This window comes from Diadema antillarum, unplaced genomic scaffold, assembly GCF_040938485.1.
Source record: "Diadema antillarum isolate AM-2024a unplaced genomic scaffold, OU_Dant_1.0 scf00000055, whole genome shotgun sequence".
NCBI lineage: Eukaryota > Metazoa > Echinodermata > Echinoidea > Diadematoida > Diadematidae > Diadema > Diadema antillarum.
This window is the reverse complement of record NW_027270944.1, coordinates 121,769-139,460: the sequence shown is the minus strand read 5'-3', so window position 1 is coordinate 139,460 and position 17,692 is coordinate 121,769. Positions and strand designations below refer to the sequence as shown.

At 40.5% G+C, this 17,692-nt stretch overlaps 1 pseudogene; it reads left to right on the top strand.

Moving 5' to 3' along the window:
* Window positions 1–17,692, top strand: part of LOC139715798 (uncharacterized) — a 52,558-nt pseudogene that overhangs the window by 30,480 nt on the left and 4,386 nt on the right.

The window sequence follows — 17,692 nt, the reverse complement described above, 5'->3', positions numbered from 1 at the left end:
TAAGGGAATAGTATCAGTATGACATCATTTTTTTACTCATCTCCCATAGACACCAACTACAAGTTTTTTGTCCCCGCCGAACGAGTTCGAGCAGGGGACTATGAAACGGGCTCCGTACGTGTGTGTGTCTGTGTGTCCGTGTGTCCGTGTGTCCGTGTGTCCGTGTGTCCGTCTGTCCGTGCGTCCGTGTGTGATCAAAATGTTCAAAATGCTACTCCTTCGCCATTTCTAACCCGATTTTGATTCTGTTTGCTTTATATGATAGCACTACATGGGAGCTTTGAAACTTCTATACAGAATTTCAGTTGTGACCTTTGACCTTGACCTTTGACCTATATTGTACATTTTGCTTCAAAATGCTACTCCTTCGCCATTTCTAACCCAATTTTGATTCCGTTTGCTTTATATGATGGCACTAGGTGAGGGCTTCAAAACTTCTACACAGAATTTTGACCTTTGACTTCTTTGACCTTTGACCTTGATTTTTGACATATATTGTACATTGCCTACAAAATGCTACTCCTTCGCCATTTCTAACCCGATTTCGATTCCGTTTGCTTTATGTGATGGCACTAGGTGAGGGCTTCAAAACTTCTACACAGAATTTTGACCTTTGACTTCTTTGACCTTTGACCTTGATTTTTGACCTATATTTTACATTTTGCTACAAAATGCTACTCCTTCGCCATTTGTTACCCGATTTCAATTCCGTTTGCTTTAAGTGATGGCACTAAGTGAGGGCTTCAAAATTTTTACACAGAATTTTGACCTTTGACTTCTTTGACCTTTGACCTTGATTTTTGACCTGTATTGTACATTTTGCTACCAAATGCTACTCCTTCGCCATTTCTAACCCGATTTCGATTCCGTTTGCTTTATGTGATGGCACTAGGTGAGGGCTTCAAAACTTCTACACAGAATTTTGACCTTTGACTTCTTTGACCTTTGACCTTGATTTTTTTTACCTATATTGTACATTGGCTACAAAATGCTACTCCTTCGCCATTTCTAACCCGATTTCGATTCTGTTTGCTTTATGTGATGGCACTAGGTGAGGGCTTCAAAACTTCTACATAGAATTTTGACCCTTCACTTCTTTCACCTTTGACCTTGATCTTTTTACCTATATTGTACATTTTGCTACTAAATGCTACTTCCGGCGGGGACATATTTTACGCACCGCGTAATTTCTACTTTTCCTTGTTCTGCTTCATCAGCTTATGACACAAAGTGATAACTTTTCAGCATTAATAGTTTGTGTGTATGTGTGAGTGTGTGCATGTATTTGTGTTGAATGCCTAGAATATCAAGGTTGACTCTTTCAAGAGGAAAACAAAGAACTGCTTTCCATACATCACTTTGTGGTGGATACAAAAGAATGTCAACAGCTCTGGGGGGTGTTTCACAAAGCCGTTCTTAAAGTTAAGAAGGACTTAAGACCGACTGGTGATCCGTTCTTGTGCTGAATTACTGCGATTCTGATAAGTATAGCACATAAGAACTGATCACCAGTCATTCTTAAGTCCTTCTTAACTTTAAGAACGGCTTTGTATCACTGCAACTCTCATTTCTTTTCTGCAAACCTGTGGCTATGTCAGGCACGACCCTCTCGGTTACATCAACGTCCAGTGGAGCCTCCTCGACTGCGGGAGTGCAGAGGAGCAAGGTATTCTGGGATACGACGTCAGCTGGATGTGCGATGCGGATGGGAAGGAGGAAGTGGCTAGCATCTCAGAGGACTGCACCAGTTACCAAATACCTGTCAAGAGGCTGGGGTGAGTCACTGGAGAGCTACACGTATATTTCATGGGGCATGGGAATAGATGTTTGAGTCTCTTCAATAATATATACTGTATAACTCTTTAAATATTTGTGACAAAATGTGCCCCTGTGCATGTGTTATAGAGGATGCGTATGGAATGCAAAATAAGTACCACTATCCTTTTATACCTTGTCAAATGGCATGTATGATATTCTTGCAAAGAAACAAGGAAATCTTGATCTACAAATTTTACAAGTCATGCTTTCCTTGTGAATTCCTCTTTTCCATATAGAGTTACAAAATAAGATTGTATTGCTTACTTGTTTATTTATCTAAAAACCAAAGTTGATGTTATTATGATTTTGTATCCATGTTTTGTTGAAACTTATGTGACTGATGTAATGTAAGCATTATGTATATTGCTTTGTATTACTTTATATGGAAATAAAATCATTTGAATTGAGTTGAATCGAAATTGTTGGAGTGCACTTGTATTGTACATGATCATTACATACGTTTGGTATTAGTGTGTATTTCAAGCATGTTCAAACAATACTGCTATTGGTTTTTTTTGGGGAAGTCACAGCATAGCCCCTGTGTTATGATCTAAAATTCTCTTTCCATTATTCTTCAAGTTGTGTGTATGACATCGGCATTCAGCCAGTCAAGGACGAGGATATATGGCAGGATTTGAACAGTCCCACAATCCAGTGCGAAGTGCCGGGACCGCCGGACCCTCCCACCCTCTGCTGTGTCTCCATGACAACCACTGAGTTCATCTTGGAGTGGGCTGAACCGAGGACCTATGGTGGTGTTGGAGTGAGGGGCTACCAGGTAAATAACTCCAAATACAACCTTTGTTCTTACATACGTACTTAATCCTTTATTGCCAGTTTGCATGTATACAATTATTGCAGGTAACATGCATATCACCATTGGTATAAAATTTTCATGTGCCAAAAGAGGTAGAATAAAGATCTCCTGTTTACAAACATGTGGATAGAAAGAGTCTGTACTAATCGAGAGTTAGAGTGTGCACAATGCTAGCATAATGATTATGGAGTCTTTTTACATTAATATATGCAATGTATATATTCAGTGCCTCTATGTCAGTGGTAAAGAAAGGTGACAAAGCAATATGTGGAAATTCTCCTTGTTTGCAATTCACTGAGAAATATATTTTGATGATTTGTATTTCCTGGGCAAATTCATGAGGCATTGAGAATTATCTTGGGTGCCACTGTGACAACTTGATGCAAGAAGACAGGTTCCCGAACAGCTTCATGCATGAAGATTCTGATGAATGTAACAAGTTAAGGCTAGTCGGTGATGACAAAATGAGAGCATCATTTCATATGAATGTAAATTTTGGCATTGTGTCTTAACAGAGCAGGGGGAGCTTTTATAATTAGTGTATATAGTCTCATGTTTCTGTAAAGCACATTATACTATACAGTTGTGTGACAGTGCTGGTTTAATAGATAGTCATGAAGATGACTGGTGTTTTGCTTCTCTTCCAAGGTTTACATGAATGGGAAGAAGATTGGGCATGAACTGAGTGCAGGTCACTACAAGGCTGCCGTGCCCTGCAGGCCTGGCAGGTGAGTCATGTGCCATTTCACAATAAGTGAACTGTAGAGTTCTTTGAGAATACAGTGACCTTATTTAGTAATGTATGCATCTATACAGCTAATACCAATACTTATCAATATTCCTGGCTGACTGGTGCACTGAAACTCTTTGTTATTGTTGTGTGTGTGTATGTGTTTTTGTTTGTGTGTGTGTATGCTGCATACTGTATACGCTATATATTTCGCGGGGGTTTTATTTTCGCGAATTTCGCGAGTCGGGAGCCATTTGCGAATTTAACAACACGCGAAAATATTACCTTCCAAAATGAATCCCTTGCCTTGATGATACGAAAATTTCAGTTCTAGTAGTATACCATGCATGTCATGGCTTACCGAACAGACCATATACTGTACTGGCTAAGCTTGTTTACGTACATAATATAGCACGTCCATGTCTACTTACGAATACTGTAGAGAGCCAATCCATTATCGCAAGGGGACCACTCGTCAGAAATCTAGCGCGATGGACTTTAACCACTTCAAAAATGTTGAATTCTAACTTACTAGTTAGCAGAGTTTGGTAAGTTTTTTTCATGCAGTGTATAACTAGTATCATTCTTATTTGCTAGTAAGTTGAAAATTCACACTTTCTTTGCCACTTCATATTTTCTCTGGTCCCCCAATCGCAAATTTAACCACTCGCGAAAATGTGTGACAGCGGCAATTCGCGAAAATTTATGTACGCGAAAATTATAGCGTATACAGTAATTCCAAGGAGTTACAGGAAAGTGAACAATTATTTTTGTTTGTCCTTTTTTTTTTAACAAACTGGCAATCTCCAGGAGTGTAGCTGTGTGTCAGCTATTCCTTGCTCTGTTTGTTACTATTGTTTGTTTGTTTTTTTAATTCATTTGAACTATTAATGGGGAGGAATATCATACTGAGAAAGTCTGTGGCAGAACCATAGAATCCCAAATTCAGCGTGGACATTCCCTCTCCACCACAGGGTCTACATCCTTGGCATAGCTGCCCTGAGTGACGACGCCAAGTATGCCGACTCCGCCCACGACCAGGACCTGCAGCTCTGCACCCCCGATGAAGACCCGAAGGCTGCCAGCCAGGTAGTCAAGGTACCCCTCCTGGAGACCCTGTCCCCGTCAGCTCCCAAGAGAGGGGGGCAGCGAGGGCACCCGAGGAACCCTTCCGGATCAAAGCTGGTGCCAGAGGTCATTGACCTGCGGCCGTCCCTCGTTGGCACCTATTCCATTGGCATCACCTGGGATTTCCTACGTCCAGGTGTGTTGTTTAATCCTGTATTTGTCAAGATCTTGCCCAATTTGCAATTCTCTGATGCTCAGATAGTGCAACAAATGCGAGTTGCTGTGCTTTAGAGGTATAGTAGTTTTCCAAATATGCTACTTTCTCATTGCTAGTTTGTAGTAGATGTTTTTTTTTTAACATTGCTGATAGCTCTGGGAACCGTTGCCCTTTACCTCTACTGAATGGTAAACATATGTACTGTCCTTTCTTCTTTTAGATTATTCTGATAATGACAATAAATGAGTTTGATCACCATACATGATAACAAACTTTGTAAATTGCTGGACTTCATTGTTTGTAGAAATTTTGAGAAATAGCTGTCCTTGAAGAAGTGCCTCTCCCAAATTGTCATACTGAAATTGCTGATCACAAAAATGAGACTGCAGATTATACATCATATTCATTGACCTAAGCTGCAAATCAAACAAAGTTATCAAAGGCACACAGTCATTCCTCCCCTTAGTGAAATTAGATATTCTACATTAACTCCAGCAAACTTTATGGAATAGTGCAAATTTGCAAATTCATAGTATGATTGACTGAATTGACTTAAAAACCCTACAAAAGTACCATGCCTTTGTACAATGCAAAACTTAAGAAACTGTGATAGAACTCTGGAATAAAATGTCTTTTCTCTGTCTTTCTTTGCTTTATTGTAGAGATTATTGAGAGGGTGCAGAGACTGCAAGTAACTTGGAGCAGTGTGGTCAAACCAAAGGTGAGGAATCACTGGAGACCTTAAGCATTGGAATGTTCTTTCTGGGAGTTGTGATGAATGATTTTATCTCTTTGCTAAGTGCAATTACAAACAACCAGATTTAGAAATACTGTTTGATAAAACAAACATCTTTTCAGTTGTCGCCTAGAGCCAATTTATCCCAAATTCATTTTGTTAACTTCATTCCTTACTTTTAGATTGATTGTTGATTATAGAAATAATTAACAAAGAAACTAGTTCTCACCATTGTTATCCTTGTTTGGTATTAATTATCTGGGTCATTAGTAAGTGTAACTGAGTTCTATAGACACAGCATTTCAAGTAATAGAACAAATTAGTCATGTGTATCTTCTGAAGAAGAAGTGTCAAGCATATGTCCCAATTCCTAATTTTGAATTTTACTATTGTACGAGTACCTGCATTTCAAACAAAACATGATGTATAAAACATGCAAGTATGACCTAATGGTTTCTCTGTCGTGGAAAGATGTTGTTAACCCGTTGAGGGTGAGTCCCGAGTCCCGAGTATACCCGGGCAGGTGTATATGGGAAATGCGTGTTGTAGCAAAATCAACAGTCCTCAACGGGTTTAAGACGGGTTAAGACTCTTCCTTCTTACATGTCAACCTACAGGAGGTTGAGGCGCTGCTGAGTCCCACAGCCAGCAGGTTCACGGTCAAGAACTGCGCGGCTGGAACCAATCACTTCATCACGGTGACCGGTCTGGACAAGGAGGACCAGAAGATCTGCCGCTCCAAGCAGCTGATCGTGCAGACCTCCTCCCAGCTCAGCCCACCACAGCCTTACATCAGGTAACCCTTTGTCATACACGAAGTAGCAAATAGAAAGGTCTCCTAATGAAATCACATACAACCTGTCAAAAGAAGAGTCTGATGAAGTTCCCAAAGCTTCTGATTTTGGTTTCAGGAAAGTTTGCATCCTCTTAAGATTCCACTTTATTTCTATATACTGTAAAATTGGAAATTTTTGCGGTGATGAAATTTTCGCGCATTTCACGCAACCAGAAACTAGCGCGAAAATAAAAGCACACAAATATTTTTGCTTGCCATGTGTTCCAGTAGTTGATGTCTTGATTCTGTGGAATTAAAAACACGCGAAACACTTCTTACCCGGCCAAGTGTGAAAAATATGTCGCACAAAAATATCCATTTTTACAGTACATTGTATCTGCTACACACAAGGGGAGAAAGTCAACAACCAGATATGTAGTTTCTTCTCAGAAATGTGTTTTGAAATTTACATGCAGACAGGCGTGTAGGAGATTTATGAAAGCCAAAGATAAAGAATTGAAAAAAAGAAATCTTAGTAAAATTTTGACAGGAGGTACGTGAGACATCAGATGTTCAATAGGTGAAGAAAAATCTTTAACTAAAATTGGCTCACTTTGTGATTATCTCAGTTCTAATGTCTGTGATTTTATCAAGGGTAATGTGATGACAGATCACATATTATTATCTGATGAACTATTGCTGTAGCTGGTCTTTTATCTATGATGATAATGGTGTATCTTTTCCCATTCCTGTATCACTCAGCATCAAAAATACAGAAAGCAATCAGTGACTATTGGCTATATAAACCAAAACATCCTAGATCAACATTGGCCCGTCATACCCTTCTATTGTGAATATACAGTGATTTGTGGAAAAAGACAAGGTTGAAATGGTGTGTACTGTTGTACAATGTCTTCTGCATATCCATTTGTTAGTTGAATGTGAAGTGTAAATTAACAGTTTATCCCATTTTGATGCTGCACTGAGGCTTTACCTGGAAATGCAATATGAGGAATCAAATGCAAACTGTCTGTTTTAATTCAAGGTTTGAATCCTATTCTAATCTGTGCACCATCCTTCTCACCTTTCATGTCAAATGCCACCTCCCAGCTCATCGTCTTTCAAGGGCTGCACTGTCAAGTGGGACAAACCTAAGGAATATCGTGGCGCCTCCCTGAGCGGCTTCCGACTGCGGATGAATGGTCATCAGATCACCACTCTTCCCGCCACAGCAACAGCCTTCACCTACAGACATGGCAAGATGGGCCATGACTACACATTCAGCCTCCAGGTCAGTGTGTAGACACAATACCATCAGTTGAGAACCAGAACGGCATAGCAGGGGAAGTTAAGCCGATTGCATATTCAATTCAGTTAAATTCTATTATGTCATTTCCATGGAACAAAAGGCGATACAAAATACAAATCTAAAACAATATATACGAAAGATATAATATAATATATAGTATACATACTCATACTTTGATATATCATATGATATCCATAATGTGTGTAAATGCCAGTCAGCTATAAGTAAATCTTGCTCAAATGCCAAGATGTGCAAAGAAATGCTGTGAACACACTCAAACACCAACTTACATACATGTTCCGACTAAAAAGCATTTTAGTACCTGTAGTATAACTCTCTTTTTTTAATATGTACATCACAGCTTTTAAAAGGGAAGTGCAATATCCGAGGTGAATTCTGTCAAGGAGATATTCTCTACTAGCAATACTCGTAAGGCTGATTGCTTCTCTGAGATGGAGAGATCTGAATACTGACAGTTTTCTCAGATTCATGGTGATTCTAGATCTGCAACAGTGACATTGTAATGGTCAGCATGATGTCTAACTATGCTACTCCTGCACTCAGCCTCACTCATGGGTCTGCTGGGCCTACAGTATACAATGTCTGAGGTGCTTGTCGATGCTGGTATATATCTTGCCCTAAATTATCTCTTTCTGTGTCCTGATGAGCAACAAAGTTGTTTTTAAAGGTGGCTGGTTATTTCCCCTTCCCTCTCCATACCTATATTACTGTTAATGTTTAACTCTTTATGTGCCATGGCGGAAACCTCCCGTGTGCCACATTATTCTGAGACACAAACATATTCGTGCTTTGAGAAAACATTCTGTTTTTCGAAGCTATGCTACATGTACTCCTACAGATATCTGTTAAGCTGGACAAATAGTGAGTAACGTTGTAGAGAAACTGCCAAGCTTTGCGTTGATGTAAATAGTGTGACAAGTCTATGATTGTTTTTCTTTCAAATGACCAGTGTAGCTGCATTACTGTAAAAGCGTGACTTTTGTACACAAAACATTGACAGAAACTTGTAATAGAATTTATGCACAAATCCAGAAAGGAATACCCCTTGATAATCAATCGCCACATAAAATGCAAGTTATATGGGGGAGGAACGACAGCATGACAAAAGCTTTCATTGTACTACGGCATTTGGGGACTTATCGATCGGTTTGGGCGGTGCCAGTGTGCAGCGTTGAATCATATATTGGAATCTCACCTGATGTCTCTTTGTTTTCTTTCAGGCTGTATGTAGTGACCCTCACCTCAGCAGTGATTTCTCAGACCTAGTGCATGCAACATGGCCAGGGGTCGTGGTTCCCGACCTTGTGCGGACTCCAAGCACAAGGGTCAACGCCATCAACATTGGCTGGAGTACCCCAGAGCTTGTCGGAGGGGCAAAAGTTCGGCAGTATAAGGTATTATATCATATGTATGACATGATTACTTATTTCATGAATTAACCCGTTGAGGATGGACTGATTTTGCTACAACACACATTTCCCATAGACACCTGCCCGAGTATACTCGGGACTTGTCCTCAATGGGTTAATAACTACATGTACATCACACAAAGAAGAGCGAGCAATTGCTCTGAAGACTACTAATGTGTCAGATTAACCATTTGGCAGTAAAGAAAAGAATATTTCCCTATCTGGATAAAAATATTACCATGAGAAATTTGTACAAACATTCTGTGTGTCAACGAATTCCTTGACACAATAGAGCCCACCTGTCCGCAATGATATTACAGTATTCATCGCATAATCGGGACAGGTTGGGAGTAGCAAACACGGCCCATTTAAGCGAGGTGCCCGATTTCGTGATGAGTACTCACCATACACTAACGGCATACGACATGTACATGTAGTGCACACACACACACACACACACACACACACACATGCATACTGACGTACTGTACATGTACATGAATACGCAACACGCTACCCCTCGGCGCGACCCTCCAGCTCTCCCTGCATTCTCGCAATGATGTAGAGTAATCGCAACCAGGTTCGATTCTTCTGTAAAACACGCGTGTACACGTAATCAATGTCAGCTCATAGTCTAGATTCATAAAACGTTACGTATTCGCACATACATTGAACCCTTCTCATCTTTCACGCTCTCCCTCCCACTCTCTCCCCCATTTCACTGAATACGTAACTGTTCGTAGCCCTCATTTCAATCACATAACTTTTGCCCAGTCACAACTGAGGAAGATTGTGACGTAGACACAGATCACAGTGTACAGCTGTATTGAAAGTTGAAACCAAAGACAGTAGATAACAAGATACGAAGGCGCGCGATAACAACGGACTTTGCCCTCAGAGTGTATGACTGAGATTAAACAACGCACACAGCCTGGGCAGTATGAGCGAGGCATGTTTTTTATTGGAGGTGAGTCGAGTAGGAATTGCAAGCGAGCACATGGCTTTGCTTATGTAGGGGAGAAGAATGTTCGCGAAGGCATGTGCTTTGCAATGGCATGGATACTTATACACGGCGCTTTCGTGGATATGCATGTACATGTACTGGATGGACGGAGGTCAAAACACACCAATCCGAAGCTTGCTTTGTAAGTTTGTTGTAAACGACAACTGATACGGAATCTTTGAAATATTGTTGTGGTATTTTGGTAGATTTTTTGTGTAAAATATTAACAAAATCAAAGATCGCTTGAAGAAAAATTGTCCCGTTTATCAGAGGTCCCCGCCCGATTATCCAGTGAAAATAACGTGCGTTGGAAATGTTTCTGGGAAGCGTATATCATTTAAGCGAGGATCCCGATTATCAGATGCCCGATTATGCGATGAATACTGTATTATGTTCCATGCATATGCTACACAAAAGTAACAGAAGATTATAACCCCGAGTGTAGATCTTGGTTTATCATACACAAAGTATTACTAGGAGGGGTGCAATGTTGTGATATGAAGTGTCAAATACACTTCAGAAAATGATGATATTGTCAGGCTGTTGTATTGCTAGACGTTTGCATAGGCATTTATTGGTTTGATTCTCTGTGATGCAACTTATGTCAGACCTGGTCAGAGACTGACAATCAAGGAGTTATCACTTTGTAAATATTTACCACGCACTGAGCCCTCTAATATCATGAAAAATGTAGTGAAGATATTTTTGTTTGTGTGACTAATTACCTCATCCAGGTTCTATGCATGGAGGAACAGTCTGGTCTCAACAGACACGCCCACCACGCCCCTCTCATATCCAGTCCCGCCCTGCCACCCGATGCTGCATCAACTGAGTTCAACGGGCTGATTCCCCACCAGATCTACACCATCTACCTGGATGTGTACCTCGCGGGCCTGGCCAAGCCGGTGCGCTCCAAGGCCCTGCTGGCCCAGGTGGCCCGAAGGCCCACGGCCCCAAAGCTCAGTATGCGGGTCGTCGGTGCGGAGGAGAGGAAACACCTGAACGTTGAAGCTTGTGCCATGGCCCACGACAGGGACAGGTATGTTGAGTTGTCTGTCAGGGTAATGAGGCAGGAAGGCTGGGTGCTCTCTTAGAATGGTCTTGCACATTTCTGGGTTGTGTAATAGCCAAGCATTACATCCTGGACACTAGATACATTTGAACACGCTGCACCATCTTCACTCCATGGATAATATCCATTTGCTGCAGTAATTTCATACCAAGTCATAATATAGACATCATACCTGGAGAAAACTTTAAAGCAGACTGTAGCTGCACAACTCCTCATTCGGCTTAGAAACAAACGTTATGCCAGCACAGATTTTAACACTACTGAATAGCTCTGTTATAGCAGTTGTTCATCATAGTTGCTATATTCTTGGCAGTCTTGACCAAGTCAATGACAGAGCAGAGGAGACTCCCACTTGATACATAAAACAAGAAGTTAATTCTATAAAATTTTTTACAGAAGTGCTCTATGTCATGCATTCTTAAAGTGTGCCTCCTAAAATGATATTGCGCTGGCAATATGCTTGATGGAGTTTAGCGTCCTCTCCCATTACTTCCACCATTGGTCAGTGGGATTGGTCACAGAGTGAGACTTGTCATATGACAAAGACATCAAAACATTCTCTTTTTGGTTCCTGTCTATGTCATCAGCCAAGAGCAGTGTGATCTCATACTGCCAGTATGTTTGTTCTGCTTCCAGGTTACTGCAGGAGTTGTTTGACCTTGAGTTTGACCTCCAAGACAACTACCTGGTTGATGCCCAGTATCAAGATGACCTGCTCTCCAGGGTAAGACTTTTGTTATAAAATGAAAGCAATAGATTTCTTTATAAATGAAGTAAAAGCAGAAGTGAATGAATAGGGCTTGCTGTCATTGATATTGTGTATGGTGAATTGTGATGTCACAATGAATCTTCATGTATGTAAATGTGAATCACTCCTGTGAATTGGGGCAACCCAGTGCTGTAGCTGTAGTACAACTTGATGTTCAGGTGAGGGGCCCAAACAGTGCACCAAAATTTAGATTGTAATGTCATGTAAAATTAAGATGGTAACTGTTGAGTATTTTAAGAATAGAAAATTTTCCCCTTTGGGTTGTCTTAGTTTACTCTTCATCATTATTGTTTGTGTACCAGGCCTGTTGAATTATTCCCTGCTCCAAAGTATGGCAGAACTTTTGACTGTCATTTTATACTTTTAATTTTCATGTTGTACAGGCAAATGCTTAATGACCAAAGACAATACACAGATGTGAGCTATATATGAGGAAAGACAGCCTCTCACATATTGTACTGTTCATTTACTCAGGACACTGCTCCAGCCAAGATGGCAGCAACTAAAGATATAACTCATTATCATTTTTGACCAACAGAGGCCCATCCATTCAATCCATTCAGCAAAGACAAAGAGTGCACACTTGAAGTGTATCTGCTAGCAAAGAATGGAGGACCAGTCATAATTATATGTACGTGTATGTATTATGTTGACATTGTTCTATCTTTATCTTTCAAACAGGTTGCAGAAATCTCGTCCCTTCTAGCTGATATTGAAACAAGTTTGGATCACTGCTTGGAAAACCTGAAGAAATATACAGGTGTGTCTCATGTCAAGTTACGAAAATTTAGCATCTTTTCGTCATTCATGTACAGTGTATAACTGTAAAATATTGGTCAGTGGAATTTGTGTACTTTGGAATAAAGCGTCAAGCATGGTGTTGTTATGCAATATTTGTTTTCCCCTTTTGAAGACTGAGCTTTATAGCTCAGTTATAGCTTTACAAAGATTAAATGGTTTAGTAATTTAGCAAGGCACAGGAAATGTTCATGGCAGTGAATGGAGCAGAAGTGCAAAACTTGTCCTTGGGAAGCATGTTACTGTATAAGTGGTTTCTTTCGCGGTGGTTTAATTTTCGCGCTTTTCGCGCTTTGAGGTTGAACCGCGAATTTAACATCACGCGAAAATGTTTTGAACTCATGGCTTGTTACAATGCTATCATTACCGACCGCGAATTTAAACACACGCGAAAAAGTTGGCACTGATGGAAACTGCGAAAGTTTCTGTACGCGAAAGAAACCACTTTATCAGTATATGAAATTATATCACTGATGAAAGTTTATATTTCTATCACACAAATCTTGCCATTAGGAAAGACTTTCTTGGGTTTTTAGCATGTTCTTTGCCAGTTTATGAACAATATTTTCAAGAAGTGTTCCACAAATATTTGAGGACTCATCTTCCCTTCCGTGTGGTGTTGTATCTTCAGGCACCGTCAGCATAGCTCTGAGCTGGGACCTGGTTTCCGACGACGGTGATGCCATGGTGTCTGGTTACAAGGTGCTGGTCAATGGGGAGCAGTATGGCTTTGTTCTCCACTCACAAGTCTGTGAGACCATCATTAAGGTGAGCTTTTTCCTCCACAATGATTCACATTCAATGTGCTTGATTATGAGCAGCGATAAATGTCTGCCGTGTAAAAAGAAAGTAGCATAGATTCATGAATAAAATTGAATCCTTCCATGGAGTAGGCACATGAAGGCTTATGTTGTCTCAGTCGGGTTAAAGTTTCTTCAAAGCTAAGCAATTGATCTTTGTTAAAAAAAAAGAACCCACCTTAGCATATTGATGGTCAACATTGTAGATGTCTAGATGGCTTTGAAAGAAGCAGCATGGGAAAAAAAAAAGGTGGGTTGTAGTGTTTGAACCCTGTCAGGATAACAGAGAAAGCTGTAGTCTTTCCAATGAGAGTGTCATGCATAGATCTGTCATGTGATCATGACAAGTATGACATGTGATCATGATGTGTAACCATGTGAGCTTCAATCATGTTGATTTGTGTACCAATGAATTAACTGGCAAAGAAATATATGCATTATCAAGAACTGATGGAAAATATTAGATGTATGGAAGACTGGATATACATGTATGCTTTTGTGGTGCATTTGAATTTCTGGGATGTCTTTCCTTCTGCAGTTGAATGCTTACAATGGCACCCACAGGATCAGCTTGGTGGCGGTAACTGACCACCCGGTGGGAAATAGTGACCAGTCCAATGTGGTTTCCGTGGATACCTGTCCGTACCGCCCATTTGTCAGCTATTGTTTGAACAACGTCCACAAACCAGGTTTGAGGTGAGATGCAGGAAGACATATAATCCTGACCTTGAAAAAAATTGCAACTAACCTAATTCAGTTTTCATGACACCAAATACAAAATATGGTCTTATCTTTACCCAGCTGTCAGTGCAGCCCTTTATAACCCATTGAGGACGGACTAATTTAACTACAACACATATTTCCCATGGACACCTGCCTGAGTATGCGTAGGACTAGTCTTCAGCGGGTTAATATAGTCATTTGCAGATAAAGATTTAGAATAATTTGTCAAGTGAAGTGAGATATTGTTGGTCTACAAAGCTGCTAAATCTCTCACATTTTTTAAAAGGCCCCATGAAAAATTGACTGTCCAGGTACCAATGTGTCTTTGTATGTATTCATCTCCGTCTCCTTCTGTTGCTCTCTTACCTTGACCACACCCCTTCAGGTACCCCCAGCAGGGCTGCTGCACCTACCAGGAGACACTCCGAGAGGAGACCCACCCTGACTTCCACCTCCTGCCCACCCTCCATCAGCACCTGCCCAAGAGGCGCATACCCGCCCCCTCGGTAACCGTCTTCGACCAGGACCAGGGCACTTATCGTCTTCTCATGCCAACCAAGCTGTCCAATCGCAAGCCCCATGTGGTGCTCTTCTGGACCCACTGGTAATAAAGCCTAAGGGCAAGGACCAAGTCCCTCTCCGGAAAGCTTGTCTCAGCTTTGTTCAAATGAACGCTAGTTTTACCCAACTTTGGACATTACCTAGCTAGGAATAAAAGGGGGAAAAATCATTCAGAATAGATCCAAGTGGAAGATTATGCTCATGTGTTTGTCAACTTTTGAGGCTAAAAGCATGTCTAGTCATTTCAGATTTTGTTGAAATCTACACTAACAAGAAGCTTCTATCGTAAACAGGAAACTTTTGTCATAATGTGCCACTGGAACTGATGCCATACTAGTATCTGAAAAGCCACGTTTACCTTACATATTTAGAGCAAAAGCTGAAGCCTTACATTGCTGCAAGCATGAACACATGAAGAATTCACAGGAAATAGAAGTTATGGTAAATAGAGTACCACAGATTGAAGCTGGAGTAGCACTGTGCTACATGTAGATGTTTGCAGATCAATCAGTTTCTGGTGTCATTGCTTGTCATGAAGTGTGTTTGAAATGAGAAAACCTGCAAAGAGCTGTGTGTTGAAATGTCAAACTTGTCGAGAGACATGAGTGAATGTGAAATGTATTACTATGAAATGGAAAAGTCAACTACTCTATTCCTTGTCAGTATACTTGATTGCATTTTGTTTCCTGTGCAGGTGTCTTGCGTCACAAGCGATAATGAATCACTTTGTGCAGTATGCCACGAAGAGATCTAACAAGGTGAGTCAGATTAGAGCTTTCACACTAGGCATTTGCCATAGAGTGCTCAGAGAATGCTTCAAGGTCAAATCATATCACAGTATATATGTGAAATTAGGACTGTGTGGTTTCCCTAGTGCAGCTGTAGGATTGACATTATTGATCAAAGTAAGAGTTATGGCAAAGACCCATATGAGATCTAAGGACCTTCCTCAAAAGTTCACTGAAGGAGAGAGATGCTAGGGGCAATCACCATATATACTTTTTATACACATTTGTAGTAATGACAGACAGAGATATCTTTAATGTTTCTGTAAAAGGAGTTGGTTTTCTTTAATACAAGAATATTATTCTTGTTGGTTGAAGTGTTTTGGGGGATTTTTCTTTTGTATTCATAGGCGTAGATAAGATCTTCATAAGTATACGTGCAGAACATTTGCAGAACACCTAATGTAATTTGATGGTATGTTTGTGATGATACACTGTGCAAATACAAAGAGTTGCTGTTGCAGTATTCTGTGTCCTTATCCACATTTGTATGGGTGTTTTTTTCTTCTCCGTTCAATCAGTTTAACATTCCCATGTGAACTCACAATTCGTCTCTCAGTTGGAGCTTACACATGGAAACCTCAAAAAAATTAGTTATGTCAGATTTAAACCTGATTTTGGCTGTTAGAAGCAAAGCGCTACTTCTACAGGGCTAATAAATCTTTTAATGCAAATACGAGCACTTCTTTTAGCATAGGTGTTGCCAATTTCCTTTTCTCTCCTGCATTTCATACACACTGCATGATTTAACAAGTGTAAGTGTAAAGCACGGGGTTTGGAGTTGCACATACTTGTAATGTAATTAGTGAATGAGTGATTGGTGTAAGGTGTACTGTAAAACATGATATATTCGCGGCATGAATTTTTCGCGAATTGGAGCCGATGGCCTTTTTTGCGGCATGATATTTTCGCGAACTGCCACTGGCATTCAATGCATATAGTGTAGACAAGGACTTTCGCGTGCATTTTAATTTCGCGAATCTTGGCGCTCGCGAAATTCGCGAAATTAAAATGCACGCGAACATTCCTCGTTTTACAGTATGTTTGCTTATATGACAACACCCAGGTGGTCTGCATGGCAATGTGCTGTCTGAGTGGAGAGGACACTGACTTCCACAGGGCCAACATGACCAAGGTGCTGTCCTCCCGAGGCTGGGGAGGGGGCGGGGCCGGGGCCGGGGCCCTGCAGCATTGCTGCTGTTGCCAGGAGCTGGAGGAGGATGGGTCCAAAGTGGTGGCTGGGAGGTCCCTCAACACCAGCCACTCCCTGGTCCAGCATGGTAAGCCAAGTCTCCAGTGGCTGGTTTCTCATATTCCCATTTGCCTACAAAAGTGTGATAGTGAACTGATGCCCCACCACTCATAACATATTTGTGGCTAGACCGGTGCCAAATTAATCACTCAAATGCAATGGTTTTCCATTTACAGTTATGTAGTGCTTGAATTTTGAGAGCCTGAAGAAATTGGGCTGAAAGAGATGCATACCAGGTAGGTCTTTGGATTTTGGACTGTATTAATCAGATGAAAAAAATATTTGTCTTCTCCTTCTTTCTTTTTGTGGCAGTTTTTAACAAATGAGTTCAACGCATGAGTAGTAAAACTACCTGGTATATTCAAGCTAGAGCCTAGATAAGAAAGGTACATGATTTGATATAAATTGAATTATTCCATGGTTTGCTATTAAGTGACAGTTGATATCGATCCATTGCATTTTATCTCAATAATTAGCGTAGGAGATAACATAGCACTTGTTATACTAGAAAGATGTCTTGTAAAAGGTTAAAGCGTCAGCAGTCCAGTGGAGGACAAAGACTGACTATTGTGGCTTTTCTTAAACTGTCAGTTGTACTTGAACAGTAATCAACTTGTAGAAAGTTACTTTCATGTACATGTATCACTGCAAGGCGAGTACTTGCAATCTTGTAAGTCTTCGGCCTCTGAAATATGTAGTTGTATCTCTGTTCTACTTCCCACTGATATACCAGTGATTCTTTAAGTGGTATTCGACTTACAAAATATTCACAGCAGCTGTTGACTCTTGGTGTCTTTTGTTGTTCTTTTTCTTTTTCACAAGTTCAAGTTTATTTTCCATTCAACATAGATACAACAGACAGTTGATACAATGGGAACAAATAAAGTGGAGAGAAAAAAAAATCATGAAAATATACACTGATTTGATTAAGATGAGTAAAGGGACAACAGAAAGGAAAAACAGTACATAAGTCAATGTGAATAGGGAGTCAACAGGGAAAAGCAATAAGCCACGTGAAATGCTGACATC